The 20,390-nt window shown below is 40.0% G+C and overlaps 1 protein-coding gene across 5 annotated transcripts in view; it reads left to right on the forward strand.

Annotated features, from left to right (window-relative positions):
* The first annotated feature begins 5,113 nt into the window (after positions 1-5,113).
* Positions 5,114-20,390, forward strand: part of tbl1xr1a (TBL1X/Y related 1a) — a 37,946-nt gene continuing 22,669 nt past the window's right edge. For 2 of the 5 annotated variants that reach the window (XM_071487319.1, XM_071487323.1), the window contains exon 1: positions 5,114-5,399. The gene's annotated coding sequence lies outside the window, so the exon portion shown is untranslated. Of the gene's footprint in view, positions 5,400-5,648; positions 5,683-8,338; positions 8,702-8,853; positions 9,194-20,390 lie in introns of those variants that run through there. The other 3 variants (XM_071487320.1, XM_071487322.1, XM_071487321.1) reach the window with 3 other exon arrangements.

A 20,390-nucleotide genomic window follows, 5' to 3' on the forward strand; every position in this document is an offset into this window, starting at 1 on the left:
TCTTATCAGCCTGACGAGGCAGAACACAGCACGCCGCTCTCCCTTCCTGATTCACACAAATGCATATGTGAAGGATACAAGTCGTTCTTTTCTGTCTTTCTTCTCCCCCTCACACACCCACATGAAAGCCCACAACACACATTCATGCAATATCTGTTTTTCCATGTCTCCATCTCTGCTGTGCTAAATAATTTAATCACTTAACAGAAACAGCCAACCGTGCTATTCCAGTCTTCACCATGGAGGGTAAATTATAGCTGTGTAGGCACAGAACACCCATTACTGTAAGGCCTTATGAAGACGTATTATGGACCCATGCTTTGTTGAGACCTTGTCATTGTCAAAGCACTAAATATGCCAGAGGTGGAGTGAGGTATTGTATGTAAGTGGATATAGTATAATGTTGGTATGGGTTTTTAAAGGCCGAGGCTGTTAGTGTTGAATGTGCAATGACTTAAAAATGTGGCCAGAGGAAGGTGTGTGTATGTGTGTGGGTTTGTGTTTTCTAGTTAACTAGAGAGAAATGAGGAAAAGACTATAGGCGGTGGAAGGTGAGGGCACTGCTAACTGAAAGGATGTCCACACTAAATGAATGTATATACCCCAAAATGGACATGGACGATGCATGTGCATATGTTGAGTACACAAGTTCAGCCTACAGATCATCACCTTCCCTGTTGGTAAAATGAACTTGTCTTGAAACAGTTGCTTATTTATTCACCTAGCATTTAAAAAGCATAATTCTTTTAGTGTTGTCTTTCCACATGGCTAATGTAAGTCCAATATTCATTTTGTTTTAGCTCTCTTCTTGGTCTCTACCAACCCCTGAAATGCTCCTCACCAGCTAGGCATGTCAGCTGTGTCTGCTACAGTATTTGGTACTTAGCAGGTAGTGAAATTTGTTTTTAGATCTAATTGACCTAAAATATCTGCTCGCTAATTCTATGTACTCTGTGATCATCATGAAAGATTTTAACATCAAAGTCAGTATAGGCATGCTACTCTCACCTTACACATTCTCATTTCATGTATTGTTATAAAAATATAGAGTATAGATGCTTAAAGTTGCTGGAGCACATTTTATATGATAAAAGTTAAAGTTTTAAAGTGGTTCAAAGTTTAAGAGGGACACGGAACGACATGTACGCATAATCAATTTCAAGTTTTTCAATCTGGACAGAATTTCCGTACAGGTCTATTTAAGTGCTGGATTAGAGTGGATAGAAGCCCTGAGACAAAAAGAAATAGATGTGTTTACTAATTTAACCACATTACCGTGGCATGACCATCGAATTGAACTGCGAGTAGGGAGAGTGTAATTGGTCATTTTCGAATGGAGTGGTTTTAGAGGCAAATATTCCTGTCAGTTAAACTGCTTTAATATCTTGTTATGGATGAAAAACTACACATCTAGTCTCATGAAGGCCTATATACATTTCTTTTATATGCAAAAATATTTTTTTCAATATAAAACTATACAAGTACTGCTCACACAGACCTTACATATGCAGACATCTATGCAACACACAAGACAACCTTACAATAAAATGCTGTCCCATACAGGAACTACACAACAAACTACACAACAATTCAGTTTTTTTCCCAATTTTATTAATTTATTCCTGTGCTCCTGTTCGCCTTATTAGTCATGGAAGTTTCACTACTTTCCTTTGTGTGCATAACAACAAATGAAACCAAAGCTTCAGTATCTTTTTCAAAGGAGAGTTCCAGTGTCACAGGTTGTAACTCATAGTGTTACACTCCAGGTAAGAACAAAGACACAGGTAATCTTATTGCTGTCTTTGCTGAGCTGTTATCTAACACCTCTCGGCTCAAAGTCCCATGTTGTGTTGGTTGGGACAGACGACAGAGAGAATAAATGCCACATTGTCATTGTTTTGTTACTAGCTTTGTTACATTCCTTTTATTTTCAACCTCAGTCAACTGGATGTGCATGTGCGTACAGAGACAGGTTAAGCACTCTCATTGATTTTGTTATCATTATTATCATATATCTCTAATTCCCAGTATTAAAACGACATCAAGTTTTAAATGTGGGAAAATGTAAATTTCGAATACGCTGTAAATATATTCTTCTGTTCACACAGTCGCTATTCGTAACATTAATGATGGCTCTGTTCTACTGAAGGGCCCATTACTACCTGCTATCAACATGTGATCTGTGACTGGATCCAGATCATCCGGATAACGACATCTGATCTGCAGGCCTTTGCTTTTAGACCTGGTACTGATAAGGCCTCAGGGTTCACTTTAAGTCAACGTTGATCAGATTTCAATATGCAAATTAGTTACAAAACATGGGCTGTCCCAGGCAAAGGGAAGCAATGCCATGTGCAGGCATCATTCATTATTAAATAACCGTTTGTGGGGGAAGTCTTGCAAGCTGCTTGTAACTGCTTGTAGCTTTTTGCCGGAACTGCTGAAGTAGCAGGAGGAGGCAGAGGTACGTGACCTTTCGACTTGCTTGGTGTGTTTTTTTCTCAAGAATTAGGTCATACTGTACACATCGCATTGCACATTCTGTATGCGTTTACACCTGCATCAACATTAACTTTTTCCTTACCCAAATAAGATATCCAAATACAGTAAGTCCAGGCATGAATGCAGTATAAGTGTCCCAGTAAGCCAAGGAAGCGAGACAGCACACACAAAATGAGGCAGCTAAACATTTCATTATTTACAACAGTGCTTTTCCTACCATGACAAAACACCTGTTCACTCAAGAACTGTACATTTCTTATTTAGTAAATTTAGAGATAGGCTATTACACTTGTGTATTTTACTGTATGCTACTTTGTACTCCCCACCTAAAACCACAACTTATTGTTTTTGAATCTCTGTTTATGTACAGATTAAACTAATTTTATGAACCTGTTAATGGGTGTAGTGTTTACTGATGCTATAAACACATTCTCTTCATATTGGGATAGAAGCAGGTTAGCTGGTTTGCAATCCTAAATAAAGCTAATCACCTGCTTGCTCTAGCTGCATATTTAGCACACAGACATTAGATATTGATCTTCTCACCTCACAGCAAGACAAGTGAGTGTATTTATTATTTGATCTACTGTTCCATACAAAAAAATACAGGCTTACATTTAGCATAATGGAAACCGAGCCAAGGACACAGGTTAACAGGCTGAATATTCTCACAAAGTGAGGCAATGTTCAACAGATTATGTGTAATTCCTGTTATTCAGTCTATAGGGAATACCTTTCAAATTAGATCACTTCTATTTCTACTGAGCTCAGGATAATCTAGTTTGCTTGTGGATTGCTGCATGGGAACCTCACAATTTACTTTCACTTATACTTTATGTGCAAATACAGTAGTATTAATAGTATACTAGTTGATTTTATGTTCAGCAGCCAGTAATTATGTCGGGATTTTAAAATGCATCCCTGATTGAGTCCAAGTCCTAGGCTATAGGATTAAAGTCATACACTGTTGAGTAGTATTTGTAGTACAGGTGATGTGTTTGCTACAGAATGAACAGAGAAGAAGAAAATACTGAGGCTGAGTGCTGCATACAGATGGTGTGCTGTGGTTTCCCAGAAAGTGATTACCCTGACAGTGGTCTGCTGCACCCTAAGGTGTTTCACTTCACAACTTGCCACAGTAAAACAGTTTCTACATCACTGTTTTTTTCTTCATTCACAGGCCACAAAAGCAGCAAAATGACTCACTGCTGACGTAATAGCCATATTTCCTCTGAAAACAACAGATACAGGTACAAGCAATAAAGTGCTCAAATGAGAACAATGTAAAACTGTAAAAATTTGTAGGGGCCCTCTTGTACTACAGTGGCATGTGAAAGCACAGGCTGAGGAAATGCACTGATGTCACCCCTGTATAAATGTCATTACCCATCCTCCACTCTCCTGTTACAGCCACGCTAAAGCTCACACAATACACTACCCCAGGGCTTTCTGTCTGTCTGTGTGTTTATTTCAGCTGGGTCTTATCTGCAGTGTGTGTGCGCCTGTTGATGAGCATGTGCTTTCAGTTAATGCATACAAGCACGCATGAGTAGTTGACTCTTCCTCGTTGTTTACATCTGCAAAATATGAGTGTTTTATGCATCTCTCTTTAAAAGCCTCGTGCTCCTGCCTCTCCCGGTATCATGTGGTTTATGATGCCACCACCCCCGCCTCTACTACAACCACCACCACCACTATTTCCATCTGATGGCTGCAGTACCATTTGGATTTGTTTAATTTGCCAGAGTTGCATTGAAAACATATAGTTGTCCAATTTAAGATAACTATAACCATGTAAAAAAAAAAAGACCCAGGGTTATAGCTTGGAATAAAAACAAACAAACAAACATTGGCATAAATAAACATTACATATAAATATATATATATATATATATATTTATATATATGTATATATATATACTGCCCCCCTACATTCCCCCACTGTGTCTATATTCTTTCATTACTTCATGATAGGAACAACAGTGGGAAGGTCTGCCCTGCATCAGTACTGTAAATGGGACTGTTTTGTCTAGTCGCCATATTTACAGTGTTTTAGTCACTGTGATACAGAGTCAAGTTTTAAGTAAAAATGACTAAGCTAGATATAGCTTCCTGAAGAGGAGAAAATAACTTTTTCGCAACTTGTGTCATATTGTCTTCATGGCCAACAATGTTTACTAGATTATGAAACTATGAAACTTAAAATTAAAATATTACGGTACTATTTCTTTATGCTTAACCCTAACAATAAATTACATTATTTTGGTGAAACATTCATAAATAAATAAAAATTCAGTCTAAATAGCCTGAACTTATAACAGCAAATCTAGCATGCCCACAGCTGCAATCCAAAAATAGCTATATAAGAATTATAACAAAAAGCTTTAAAAATCATTCTGGTCTAAAACTAATTTTAACTTAACATTTGTGAGTTGTTTTTGTAGAGTTTCTGCCAACCCCAGCCCGACCACACCACTCTTTTCCATACTGCGACACCCACTTTGATGTTTATGTGACTGGAGCGGGCTTCCTGCAGAGGAGCTCAGGCCTACCTCATTTTCGCCTGCCGGGTCAGCTGCTCTGTGTTTCAGTCTGAAGCCGTTGGCTGCTACTGAACCGTTTGGCTCTTTTCTCTACTAGCGAGCAAACCTACAATCCAGACCCAACTGTCCATCCAGCTCATTTCTAAGGGGATTTATCATCATATATGCCCGTGTATCCAAAACACATCGGTCACTGGGGATTCCTAGCACCGGTTGGCCGGGTCTGAAGGCCGTTATAACGCTTTTTTCGAGGTTTAATCAGAGCTAGAAAACAGCGGTGGTGGTGGAGGAGGAGATTCCATATTAGGAGCAGAGAGGAGCAGGCTCACCCCCTTGTGTGATCCGGAGCTTCTGGTGAGTGTTTGTCGTCTTTTCTCGCCGTTACCTCCGTTATAAGGCAGAGCCCCGGCTCCCGGCGGCGGCGCACGGCCGCGGACGCGGGGTTTGGGCGGGTTATTGCGCCGTTTTCAACCTTTATTTTGATATTTTCTTTCGGGGGTGGGGGGATGGGCAGCGTCAGCGCGTGAGTAGGCGCGCGTGCTGTGTGGGTCCTCGTGCATGGGTTGTATTTGTGAGCGCGCGCTTCTTCCTGCCGCGGAGCTCACGCCTCACCGGCTCACTACAGGCCGTCATGCCGGTAAACACATACTGAAAGGGGATTTACTTTACTTTTAACTTTTTATTACTATTATTACTATTATTATTATTATTTTTTAAAATGTATTTTTTTATTTATTTTTTTGTTAAATGTAATACTTTTTAGATTATGGATTAGTGCTTTTGTTTCTTACTGACTTTAATTACTTTTTGTTTGAGTACTGTATCAGTATGGATGCTTTTATCAGTGTTTCTTTTTTTTTTTTTTTTTTAAAAGGCAACAAAAACTACAACACTTGTAAATCAAAACTGAAACTGTTCAACAGTTATGATTTGAGGTGAGGCGATATAGGACTGTTGCAGTTTAACCATGATTGTTTGCAACATACAGTAGATCCCTAAATGTGCCACTGTATTTTATTGGATTATGTATTATTTTATTTGATCACCTTTGTGTCAGTCTTATTCAAAGATTACTAGAGTGCTTTGCAGCTGGTTGCTCCAGAGCCATGGGTGGTGTGGGGGAGGGGTGAACACACACACACTTACATGCACGCATACACACACACACACACACACACACACACACACACCCACCCAGGAGGGCCACTTGCCAACCTTGTGAAGCTCAACTCAATGACACAATGTACCAGTCCCAGATAAGCCTTTAGTATCTGTGCTAGGAAGGAAAGGGTTGGAAATATAGACTCTGTTTAGCCAGAGTTAGAAATTGCTTATTGGGTTAAGGTGTTTTTAAGCATTAATTGAGGTCATATCATTTGTTTTGAACACGCAACTTCTAAATTCTATTGAATATTTTCTGGTAGCCTGTTGTCTGCATAATAATTACCTGTATTGCCTCGTTCTGATCAAATATTGCAGCTAATATTGAAGGTGGGTTTCATGTGTCTATACATATATACATATAATAATGTATGAAGAGGAGCTTAATTCATTACATAATATATTGGAATGTCATGGAGTTAAGTATCACACATAAACCATGCTCACTTACCAAAGGAAAAAAAAGGCTGGGTATTCATTGTTTTTTAGTTGAGCCTGGGCAATACAGGATTTTTGGAGCTAACATAAACACAGAAGCACAACATCTGCTGCCAATGGCTGATAGTTGCATTATTGGCTTTAGTTGGCCCTCATCATCTTATAATTGACTGGTTGACCATGCTGAATAAATCTCATGCATTTGATGTTTTTCTGACCGTATATGACAAGACTATTTGGTCAGCTTTTTTGGATTAGGATCACTGACTACTGTCTGGTTTCCTCCCATGCAGGTGCATAACATATGAGCATGTCAGCATTGAGTTGACTGTCAGTTTCTGCGGTGTATTTAAGTGCACCTTTGAACAGAAGATATGAGTCAACGCGTCCTTCGCTCTTTTGCACTTGTACATTGAGGCTGGCTCAGTATGTCAAGCAAGGACACTTTCCAAACACAGAAACAAAAAGTAATTTTTGTGCTCATTGTATGCTGTTTAATGCTAACAATTAAATCGTTTGTTCGACTTCCTGAGATGAATGTGCAAACTGGCTCTGTTTAGCGTTGCATGTGAAGAGAAACCTCCGTGTACTTTGTCAGCTCTTCAAAAAGATGAAAGAACCGCTTCGTGCATGAATATATTGCGGAGTGGAGGAGAGTGTAACTGTAGCTTGTGCATTAGCCGGGTGGCTTTGTGTCTATATTATTGGAAACAAAATCCAATTCAGTTCATTGAGGTTGAGTGGGATACGTTTACTTAGAAACATGTCTATTATTTTTGTTTTTGTGCAGTCGTGATCACACCAGTGGATTCTTTTCATGTTCTATTAGTTTCATGTTTATATTATTATTGATGAACTGTTGGTAACCATACAGGAATACAACACCTTGAAAGACAATAAGGCTGCTCTTTGCTGTGCTGTTGAAACTGTGTTAAGGCACCAAACCCTCAACTTTCATCGTATGTGGATCGAGCACTCTAGTGAAAAAAGGTTGTCCTGTGTCCATCACTGATGACCTACATTAAAATCAGGGTCACACCTGTGCGTATTATGTGGCTTGTTTGATAAAGAAAGGGCGGACTAATAAACTGGTCAATCATATGCAGCATGTGTTGGGCTCCCCCCCTGCTCCACTGCTGAACCTTTTAGCAGATAACTTAATTTTGGTAAGTAACATTCGTCATTACAATTAAGCTGGCTAGCTATATTGTAAGCAATTTTCTTGGTATTTAATCACCCAAATATACCATATTTGTCTTGTAACGTCTGATCGGCTGTCATGTAGCATGTAACATGTCTGTGCTCGGCATTATGCCAAACTACTGGTCTTCAGCTGGTTATTCTGAATGTCAGTCACAATGTCTTGAAAATTTTGGCTTAATGCAGAATATTAAAAGTCTTGATGTGTAAAAATAGATCCGTCTAAATTCGATTCCTTGTTGCTCTGATTGCTTTATCATGAAATGTGGATGGATTTTTAGAGAAAATGCACAAAGAAACGCTTCCTTTTGTAGTGTCTGGTCAAATCTGTTTTTACTCTGACTCTAATATAAAATGTACTTTTTTAAGTTGTGAAGCTATCAATAATGTTCTGGGCATGTATTAGGCTGAATGATATAAACACCAAATTGTTTATATGGACAGATCATACTGTCATCCAAATCAATAGTCCAGCATTGAATCCAACTCCTTTTAAAACTTATCACTTTGTATTTATTGACAGTGTCAGAGAGGTGTTTATTCACTTCTGTATTCCTTGGTGTTGGGGAATTATTTTGCATTTTCTTATCAGCTGTTTCTAACCCCAAGTGGACCACATTCAGATAGAAGATGCAGTATTGTTTTATTCACCAAAAATCCTTTTCTGGTGGCTTCTGTCTTTTTTTCATCTTTTTAGTGATGCTCCCAGGCTGAGAGGAGAAAGCAAAACATTCTCAAAGCCAGACTCTCCCTGCAGTACGTCTGCCATCTTTTGATATCAGAATACATCAGAGAATGATGGAAGTAAACGATGCTGCCTCACCTCACTACAGTGATACCATTTACAGTCATTAAAGGTTTGTAAAGATATAGTGGTGTCCTGAGCAGAGAACAAGCCAAACCCCCTCTGTGTGTGTTTTAATATAAGCGTCTCTGTTCTTTGTTTTGGCTGTGTGTGTATGTTAATGCATGTGAGTCCCTCCCTGTTAAACCATTGGCCCTCCCCACAGGGACAAGACACAGGGACCACCCACACGAGTGGCACTTTACGGTGTGCAGCGTTCAGCTGAAAGCAACCTTCCAGAATTTCTTCCGTTGAAGAATCCACCTATTTTGGCCAAAAAGGTCTTTAACAAAGAATGAGATAAGACCAGAGCTTAGGCGGACTGGCCATGGGGATTACTGGCTCAAATCCTGGTTGGCCAGTTGACCATCAGAAAATCTGTAAAGTTTTTACTGGCTTCATCAGTGTCTTTACCGGCCCTCTCTGGCTTTTCCGAGATGGAAACCCCCACGAGCTGCTTGAGGGTCCAGTTTGACTCAGAACTGGCTTTTCTTCTCTGAGATGTGTAAGTAACAATGAGTACATAACATGTCTGTTTGCAATAGTGACCAGCTACATTAGGCATGATAACGTTAGCTAACTTGCTGTTACTCATATCATGAATTGGTTTTGGCAGAAGTTGCAAACATTGACTTCATTCCAGCATCGCTGTGGAGCACATCATGGCAATGCTAGTGTGGCCTGTTTGCTGTGGCTGGATTGTTTTCTGTTGGCTCTTGTATACACAATTGCACTTCTCGCTGTCTATGTAGTGGCCGCTTTCACTGGGCTGTGTAACACCTTGCTGATAATATGAAGGGGGGAGGGGTTGTGGTCGAAGGCAGGCTGGAGATGTGCCAGAGCAGTTGTTTTGGACTAAAATGCTGGTGGTCTAGTGCAGTGACAATCATTTACAGAACCTTTAAAAACCAAATGTTTCTGCAAAACATGTCAACATTGTGTATTGGTGGCTCCAGTGGCAACACAATCTTGTGTCTGCAAATGCAATCCATTTTTCTTCTACTTTTCGTCACATTTGTTTGTTTGTTTTTTTCATGATGCCACTGTGTTTTGGTGAGTTAGTGTAAGAAGAATGCATCCAGTCTTGCCCTACTTACAATGCCTGTAGGTAACTTGCACATTTGACAATTTCCTAAGCTGATGCACAACAAATATGTGAGGAAGCAAAGATGCATAGAATGCTGATTAGCTGATGGCTCTGTTCACAATTCTTAACCAGAAAGCCTGTTGACCATCCTCACATTTGTCCCTTTCCCTGACTGACCTGCAAGCAAGGTTTTTATTAATGGCTATACTGTACCAGCCATCAGAATTTAAAGTGGAGCAGTGAGTGTAATCTGTGGTGTGTGTGTCTGCATATAGTCACTGAACAGCTTCACTGGGTAATTTAGACAGAGAGGAAAGCTAGATGTGACCAGAAAGGTCTTTGAGACATAACATGAACACTGTTAGTATATGCTGGATTTTTTAATTTGTTCCTTGCTCCTCCCGGAGCAAACAATGAGCACAGGACACAAGAATAGGTTAGTGACAGAGCAGGCAGCTGAGTCATGTTATCTACACAGGACACATTGATTAGTTGGCCTTATTAAATCACAGAGGAAGAGTGGTGGAGTAGTACAGTTATGTAACCAGGGCTGGACAGTGTTGTGAATTGAAAAAGAAAAGACAAAATGGACAAAGAAGAGCAGTGAGTGAAAATGTCTTCCTCAGTTAGGTAATGGCCTGACACGAGCTGGAGAGACACACAAATATGGAACAGCCCCAGATCCTGTACATGTGCACAGATGAGGAGAGATATTAGCCACCATTTATGATATAAGCTCCACAACAAGTACATTGTTTATATAGATAATTTTGGTGATGTCAGTAATTTGAATGACTAAACTCAATTGACCTGGAAATGTGTGATGTTATGCAAAGAGTCAAGCGATGGCTCCATATAATATCAGCTTAATCCCCATTTAAAGCTACTCTGACTGAACTTATCAGGCCTGCTCTCCCTCATTGGAATACAATGCAGTGTATTGTCATGGTGGAGTTTTAGGGAGAGGTGTGGCATAAATACTCTCAGCACATAACTACGTAACACAATGCAGTGTAGTAACACCACAAAGTGCAACCTCAAAAATGATCGGAGTTCAATAGAAACCTGTCTGACTCTGCTTGTTAAACTCCTGCTGATGGATTTCTTTAGGGAGATCTCTACATAAATGAATAATTCAACATAAAAACGAATTGCTTTGGTAAGACATTGATGAGTTGAGACTGATCACCTTGAATGTATGTTAGTACTAATGGATTATGAGGATCACTTTCACACCACGAAAGCTGCAGAATTAAGTATAAACTACATTATTAACAATGTAATCTTAACAAGTGTGAAAGAGGTGAAAGCTTTTAGTGTTGAGTTTGTGTCAAGATAGTGAAATGTACATCTACAGTTTGAAACTGTCACACGAACTGACATCTTCAGGAGTTGCTCTGAGGCAGCTTGTCTAGTCAGCCTACGAAGCTAACTTCAGCTCAAGCAGCTACGGTGTACGTGCACCAACATTGTCATAAAGTGTTCATCAGTCAGAAATTAGTTTGTATTTTTACCTTAGTGACAGCCCTGAGTGAGTGAAGGAATGAAGTTTGATGCTGAACTCGCAATGTTTTTTCTAGACTGATGCATAAGTAGCTGTTAATGGTAACGCTGGCTAAGTAGCAGTAATAAAACATACAAATAGCACAGAATTTGGCCAATTATCAGAGGCAGTTTCAGGATTTTTCCAATTATCAGTATCGCTATTTTTTAAACTAATAAAGTGCTACTTTGGCTCTGATGCGGCCCCTCTGTCGTGGGCCTGGCCTCGAGCAGCGTCCCACACAGATGGGCACAGACTAGAGCAGCTCTGGTTAGTGAGCCGAGCTATATGAGGAAGGTAAGCCTACGTCCACACTACTACATTTTCATTTTAATACGCATCTCTTTTGCTACGTTTTCACCTCCCGTCCATGCTACGCCTTGAAAATGGAGTGTTTTGGAAACACTGCTGGCCCCGTTTTAGTTTGAAAACTCTGGGGTTGCCTTGTATTATGGACGGACGAAAACAGAGACCTTTGGAAACGATGACATAGACACACGGGGTCTCTTATCAACCAAGGCTACCAGTACTGAAAACATGAATTAGAAGCGTAACTGACCTTGTTGTCTTTGCTAGCAGCTGTTTTCATTGAAACCCTGTATGTTAATGCTACAACTGCCTTTGCTTTCCTTGTTTGTAGTATTTTCCACAACTCGCTTGAGTACACCTGAGAGCAGACAATCGGCTTCCTGTTTACACCGGCTTGTGCATGCCCAGCGTCCATGAATGGTCACACATGTTTGTGTTTTCAAGTGTGGCCGTATGGACGCCGATTGTTTCTGATACGGAGCTAAAATGCTAGTCTTGACGGTGATCATTTTCATTTTAAAATGCCGCTTTCAAACGAAAATGTAGTAGTGTGGATGTAGCCTAGGACAGCAGACATGACTGGAGTTGTAATAAACATCACTATCCTATTCACTGAAGTTACAAGAAAACACCACGACAAGTTCATTTGTTGATTGAAGACACACTGAGCAAGAGAGAGCAGGAGAGAGAGAGAGGAAGTGTGTAATGTGTATTCCCCACTAGCATATAAAAACCAGTCCCCACACACAACCACACACACACACACACACACACACACACACACACACACTCACACACTCACACACTCACAGTTGACAGCAGTCACATGGTGTATGTGGCAACCCCAGGGGTCAAGTTCACCATTGTGAAGAATGCGTCTGTGCTCAGTGCCCCTCCCCCACCTCATGCTCAAGGCTCTGAATCTTACAGCCTGCAGCCGCTCTTTCCCTCCACTGCAGAGAGGCTGCAGGTGATTGTTTGTACCCTGTGGCTTCTGTCCCGACCTCTGGGAAAGTCCCAGTTCACAAATTAGTTGATTGTATGAAACGTATCATCTGATTTAAATATATAACACATATGCTGGTAACCCGATATGAATTACTGCTCAGTTAATGGTGATTGTGATAAGTTAAAAGACCATTTGGGAAGTATTTTTATTATGTGTGTAAATGATTGAGATCAAATTCTGAATGACCCACAGTTTTGCCGAAAGTCTGCTACACTGCTGAGATTGGATCAGTTTCATTTTGTGTTTTGTGAGATGCTAGAATTGTTGTGCTGTGCTGTGTGGAACAGCATCTAACAAGCTGAGAGCTTTGTATTAACTTACTGGCTTTGACTGAGGTCAGGCTACAATTTTCACACTTTGCCTGCATTTCGATCAGAAACAGTGCTGGTTTAAAAAAAAAAAAGCAGCTTTCTCATACGTTCCAGTGAGACCACAGCAGGGGTGCTGTGCAGGAATATGATCCGAACTCAACCTATAACACAATTTAGTCCAACTTCGTCTGGCTACAAACTATGTTGGCCAGAAAAACACATCCTGGGTAGAACACTTTGTGAAGTGTACAATGTAGTGTTGTGCTAATACAGTATGAGCATTTAAATATTGTATTATTTTTTGTTAATGCTTACAGTTTATTTTCTAATTTAATTTGAAACATTTTATAAATGGCATCTTGAATTTTTTGTGAACACATCTTTATGAAGCTTAATGCAGAACACTGAAGTTGTGCTTGCACTAAATAGCTGCTCTGATTTATTCATGCATTGCACTCACCCAATAATCAGATTACTAATCACATCCAATCATATTCATGCAGATGTACAGTTTGGCTGTTACACTCCACAGATCCGCTCATGCAGTTGCTGTTGGCTGCTGCAGCTGCTTTGGCCTCCTCCTCATGTGCTTCTTTTTTGGTCTTGAACTAATATTTAATGTATGTTTAATAGCGGGGGACTAGACTCCCAGCAGAACCCTAATTTCTGTGCAGATTCTTTGAGAGCTCCCTCAAAGAGCAGAGCCGTCTCTGACAAATGTCCCTGATCAAACCTCAAGCATCACATTTGTTAGTACATTTTGACGGGAATGCTCACTTTGCTCATTGGCTGATGGGAACGCCCTAATACAGCTGGTGTCCCTGTGTTGCCAGAAAGAAAAGACAAAGGGACAGTGGGCATTCCGCAGCTTCCAGGACAGGGTTGACCCGCCAACGCCACACTGCAGCTGCACTGTGGTTGCAGATTTTGTCCTTTAGCGTCGATTGCTGACTGTGGCTCTTTGGTTCACTGCATTCCTGTTTTTGTCACATGTTTGATTTTTGTGAGTAGTGTGTCATTGTGGACATGTAGCGTGACTAAAACCTGAAAATGATACTGGTCAATGGGACTTGACAAATTTACAGTTCACTTTCACACATTGCAGTGGTTTATTTCAATTCAGCAAAATCTTGCGTTAATTTATAATGTAAAACTAATAATTGTATTATAAGAAAAATACTGTAAGCAAATAAGGCTCATTGTCAGTTTTTTTACTTTGTTGAAGTAAAACAAAATGATGAAGTGAATGTCTGTGCATTGGTAAAGATGTGAAGTGGCTTAATGCTTTTTCTTGATTTGATTAGATGACAAAGTGGTACTGTTGGCTGGACCTGTGAACTTACAAGTTGCATTAAGTCTGTCTATTTGTTTGGTAAATCTGGTTGCAGACCTGTGCTCCACAGCACATACTGCCAAAACTGAAAGATGGGAAACTTGTACTTTATGCTGGTCCCATCTTACAGACTAAAGAGAAGGCTGTATCGAAAGCTGAATCATTAGTAATAGCATTGAGTGTTGTGGGAGTGCAATAATTTAATTGGTGATGGAAAAGATCATATAATTTAAAATGCAACCCAAAACATTATCTTTAGACAGCTCAATGAATAGGCATTGATCTTGCTCAGAAGATGAACACATGTTTTAGAAATGGAAAGTTTTAACCGGCCAGTTGTTATCTGTGTACGTCTGCTACCTCTCTTCCTGCTTTGGCAAGTAACTTCAATTTACCGTTTATAAAACATAAACAAAAGCAGGTGATTCATCTCTAGCTATCGACCTTTGATTTATCTGGTGGAAGTTGTATCTGGCTGTGGCTAATTTATACTAACGCTGTGTGTTTGTTGAAAGCATGTGATTTATTTATTTTTTTTTAACCTATACTTATTCAGGAGAGTTTCACCGAGAGGGAGCCTCTCTTTTACAGGAACACCCTGATCACATTCACACAATTACACACTCACACCTGGAAGCTTCCCAGCACAACCACAGTGCGGCCTGCTGGACCCTGAGCAGCTCCATTGGAGCAATTGAGGGGGTGTTGATGGGGGTTGGATAAGTGCTGCTCTTTCACTTTTCCCTCTCAGATTTTGTCCTGTCAGTGCGTGGACTTGAACTGGCAACCTTCCAGTCACAGGCTTGGTCCTCTAACCTTTTGGCCACCATTTTCAATTTTTACTGCTGACTTGTTATAAAATGAGAAAGGTGTTAAATATGCATTTCATGACCACATGCATAATCTTATCCTTTAAGACTCGGGATGATGTTAACTGTCATGTACTAAGAATAAAGAATAGTATTGTTCATGGAGAAAAGGCTTTGTCGTGTAACACGGTCTTGGATGACAAGCTTTGCTGAACTGGCTGAAATATAAATTTGCCTTAATCCAATGAAGATCAGGACAGACAATATTAACCCAAACTCTGATACGGTAGCAGGACTGGTTTTCACACAGTGAATGAGCCAGTCCTAAATAGGACCTAGAGTTAACACAGCTAATCAAACATTTGGTGGCAAGGCTATTATTGTAAGTGGTAAGATAGTTAGCATGGCAAGCTAATGTTTGCAGCTTACATCCTTATTAATTTTTCTTGTGTTTTTGGCTTTTCTGTGTCCTACTAGTTGACACCATTTGCACAGCTGGTGTCAAAGATGTACCAGTGAACCAATTACAATACCAGATCATACCACTGTGATCTTTAATAGTTCAGCATTACTGCAGTATTAATTTGCAAAATAAAAATTGCAAAGAGCTAAGGCCCAAAACATGCTACAGCCTGTCTCCCCCTCCGATAAGCTCTCTGTGACATGGATTTAACAGTTTACTAGCTGGGCTTTCTCCCTTGTGTTGAGGTGTTGCTTCATGAAAGAGAAAGTCATGGTGCATTTAACTCGAGCTAAATGTCATGGGATTCTTGCAGTGCTCTGATGTATTGTGTTATTATCAGGGTAGCCTGGGCTCAGTGCTGCTTTAGAAGTTGATGTGTTTATCTCTAATGCAGGGTTAAATCTGTAGGATCTATGGTCGACTGTGGATCGACCAGAGTTAAAAGAAGAATGATCTCAGTGTGGATTTGTGGGGTCAGCATGTACTTCTGATCTGACCCTTGTTTATGTGGCATTGTTGTTGAGTGGAAAGGCCTGCGGTCCATAAGCTTCCTTTTTAGGGGAGCAGTGATTTTATCTGTTGTGGTTTGCTTTATGATTGCGGTTATGTCTGACATGGATTACAGTAGCTGTTATGGGGGAGAGGGCTGATTTAAGATGCAGCCTGATAATTTGTTTTAATCCAAAGGGAGGGAATATTTCTATGTAATGTTGCAGCATTTTGCTGTTGTGGTATTTTTGTTGGTGGCCCTGCTGTGTTGGGTCATTGATATAATGTGCTATGAATAGTATAATTGTTAACAGCATTAGTTCTGGTAAAACGCATGGGGAGCAGGGAATACATATTACGCAAGTTTTACAAATTTGACAACCAGGCATGTGTCACTATCAAATTTTCATGCAAAAATTTTTTGTAGCAAAAACATCACATTCTAGTAATTATCACAATATTTTTTAACCTTTCTTTAAATACTTCTTCACCAGCGACGATTCAGGCATTGGATTCAAACACTTTAGGTCTCCCGACACGCCCCTTTATGCAGACAGGAATCATCCCCCTTTTGCTCCGATAGACATGACTTGCCAAGAAGTATCTTACTCTGCCATATAAAATCTTTGTAGGAAGTGTCTGTGGCAGCTTGACAACAAGTAAGGGTGAGTCAGAGGGTCAAAATAGTAGCAGCCAAAGATTCTAGAGCGCTATGTTCTAGAATCTTTGGTAACAGCAGCAGTGACGGTGTAAAATAAAGAATCTTTGGTGGCGATTAACACGCGATTAATGCTGGCAGCCCTTTCTTTAATTGCCAACTACTTTGTGACAAATTAATAACTGAACAATACATACAGCTCCATTGCTTCACTATGTATCAAATAAACAACAACCCTCACTGATTTGGGTGGGGTCGGTGAGGGTAGATTACAAATTGTGATTGGCCAGTGAGTGTGGGAGCATGTACACGCATGCTCTGTGCACCCTGAATGACAGGCACACAGAGAGGGCTGATAAAGACAGACAGGGATGGGAGAAACTTTTTTCCCTTTTTTTTCTTTTTCCTATGGTCCACCAGCCCACCAGTGTGGCACGATTCCTCCCGGTGCTCTCAATGGTCAGTCTGACTATGACAGACGGTCTGTTGTGAGTGTGTTTGTGAGAGAGAGAGAGAGAGAGAGAGAGAGAGAGAGAGGGGAGCAAGGAGGGGCTGAGGAATCAATGCACTGCACTCAGCTTTAGGATAAAATAGTAAAAAGTAAAAAGTAAAAAAAAAAAGATCATCAATATTTGGTGGTCAGTGTCAATACTGTAGTAGGCCATCACAAATAAATCTTTGTTTGTTACTCTGAAAGATATTCTGTCAAAAAGGGACAAAGTGTACAAGTATCGTCACTGTTCTCATTTATTATGTTTATGGTCATAGTCTGGATCACTGAATTAGTTTAACATTTGTTTTTTCTGTGCCTTGCAACTCTTCTAGAAACTCAACTAGAAAAATCATCACAAATAAAAAAATATATATAAAATGCATTAGAATATTCATTTATAAAGTTTAAAACATATTTGTTAGTACTAAACATCCCTTATTTATCTGAAAAATAAATTGTTATCTATACAGTGATACTGACACTCAATTCAATGCATGAAACTGGTAACAGAGGCGTTGCATTACACAAAATGACAAAAACATTACACTGAATGGCGAAACTTCTACTTCAACAGTAGTGCCATCTGTATGTCTGGAAATAATATGTCTATAATTCACCATGTACACAAAATAGTAATAATCTGGACCTTGAGACAAAAATGTCCCCACTGAAATCCATTAAACTGCAATTTTTGGTGCCTCTGCCCTTAAAATCATAAAATCTAGTATTCTATTTCATTAGGCTTTCATTCTAAAGTCCTGGCTCCAAAATTGTGGAGCAAGGAAATGCTATTTTCCTGGTGTCCACCAGGGCCATGGCTGCTGTATTATGGAGCACTGTTGGCCGTTGGAATAAATGTATGAAACTAAAACTACTTGTGTGTTGGTGTGGATGTTAGAGTGTGGTGTATATGGAGAAATGATAGTGTGTGTGTGTGTGTGTGTGTGTGTGTGTGTGTGTGTGTACTTTTAGAAAGAGAGAAATTACAGTGGGGTCCAAAAGATGCTGACTTTAGTACTCCACTGTATGTTGTACTGCAGAGTGTGTTTTGAACGTGTGTGTGTGTGTGTGTGTGTGTGTGTGTGAGTGAGGGAATGTGCAGTGAGTAGCAGGAGATAAGTACTGTTTTAAGAATAGAGATTGGGAAGAAAGATGAGAATAAACAGAAACGAGTAGAAGAATGAGCAAACAGCAGCAAATTGTGACTTTCCATGAGATGGAAAGTCACAATTTACGTCACAGGAAGACATTTTCTAATTGATCAATATAATGAATATGTTTCTGATCCTTTCTGTATTGTGAGCCATTGTGTTTTGGGTATTACAGCTCTTGTGCCCCCCCCCCCCCCGACTGACTGACTCCTACTCATTTGTTGAAGCTGTTCCAATACCAATAGCTAAATGAGCTGTGTTCGGAGAAAACAAACCTGGCTGATGTTCCAATTCTTTAATTGCAATAAGTCAAAGTAAAATGCCAGCTGTGCCAAGCCAAGGTGTTTTGCCATGTTCCTCACTTAGTAAAATTGGTGCTGGAAAAAAAAAGACTTCTTAGTCTCCTTAAATCTACACATTTACTGTGCATTCCTAACAAACTGCAGTGCATCAGTGTTTCCCTTGGAACTTTTTTCTAGCATAAACATAAGGGTTGTGTGTGTGTGTGTGTGTGTGTGTGTGTGTGTGTGTGTGTGTGTGTGTGTGTGTGTGTGTGTGTGTGTGTGTGTGTGTCGCAAGCCCACCCTCAACTACTCCCACTGGATGCTGCTGTATATAACAATATACTGAAACGCAGATATTTCCTATATCTACCATGTATCCTCTAACAAACCCTAAGCAACCGTCAACACTTCAGCATTTCTCTGGCCACACCCAACTAGCCCTGCTTCCTTTGTGGTAACATTATCTCTCCCTTTATCCTGAAGCCTCTCACCAACACTGTAGAGAGAGGTAGCAGAGACAGGAGGAGGGGAAAGACAGAGGCATCCAGGGAAAGGATGATTAAAGGGAAAGAGGCACAGGAGGAATCAAGGTCAGAGAAAGTAGGGAAAGGAAGCAGTGAGGAAGGAGAAGGAGCTTGGAGACAAAAACTTAATGGCCAGTGATTTCCAGTGCACATTATGCAATCCAGCTTCTCAGTCTGCAGCCATAATTACCACAGAGTTGAATCACAGTCTCACCAAAAACATTATAGGCCTTACAAAATGAGCTGTTTGCAGAGCTTTTTCCATTACTTTACATTACCCAGATGTTTCTTTTATAATGGCCACCCACAGCAAATATTGGCAGTGAACATGCTCTAATGGTGTGTTGTTGTCTCCCACTGTCCTCGGACTGAAGAGGTGACTCAGTGTTCAGACTTCTGAATGAGCGTCAGCCACATGGTAAGACCATTCAGTCCCCATGTGCCGCTGGCTGGCGCTTTGAGCTTTTATATTAATTGGCATCAGTTAGAGATTATTTCACATGTGGTGACCTAACAATGTAGCTACATACAGTGAAAATGTTTATGGTTACACCAGCAGTTTGGCGCTGCCTAGTAATGTATTCAAACCTGCTTTAAAGCTGCCCATGTGTAGTATTTACATCTTCAAATGCAGACTTACAAAAGGCCCTGTATGTGTTACTGAGGCCTAACAGACGTGGATTTCCTTCCTCGTGAAACATTTGCAAAGCTGAAGAGTTTATAACCAGTTCACATTTGTTAACATTTGTTTGAAAGCCATCAACCCTATATTTTGGTGAAAGATTGCTGTTTATTGACATGTTACCACAGCTAACTGTCAATAAATCAAGCTGTGTCAACAGGAACGTGTGATGTGTTGTAGTTGTCGATCAATTTTCAGTTGACCGACTAATCATTTAATCGCCTAATTGTTTAACATTTAACTTGAGCATGTGCTAGCGGAGCGAGATACAATTGAAATGGGGACCCATTCATGACAAGATTACGCTATAGCACCACTAGAGATTAAAAGCTCTAAAGGGGACCTTCACATAACCAGAAGACATTACAGAAGCTTTCCTGCATGATTTTTCACATTTCTCATGAAGAAAAATATACCAAATTTGTTATACCATTAATATACCAAACTTCAAAGAAATTATGGATTGTCTGATTTTCTGTTCAGTTATTTCTTCAAATTAATATGGGCAAAGTTCTTTCCAAGCACTGTAAAAAAAAAATGCAAAGTCCACAGTGATA

This window comes from Trachinotus anak, unplaced genomic scaffold (assembly GCF_046630095.1).
Source record: "Trachinotus anak isolate AG129_WGS33_773 ecotype Australia unplaced genomic scaffold, CSIRO_AGI_Tana_v1 ptg000010l, whole genome shotgun sequence".
In the NCBI taxonomy this organism is placed as follows: domain Eukaryota; kingdom Metazoa; phylum Chordata; class Actinopteri; order Carangiformes; family Carangidae; genus Trachinotus; species Trachinotus anak.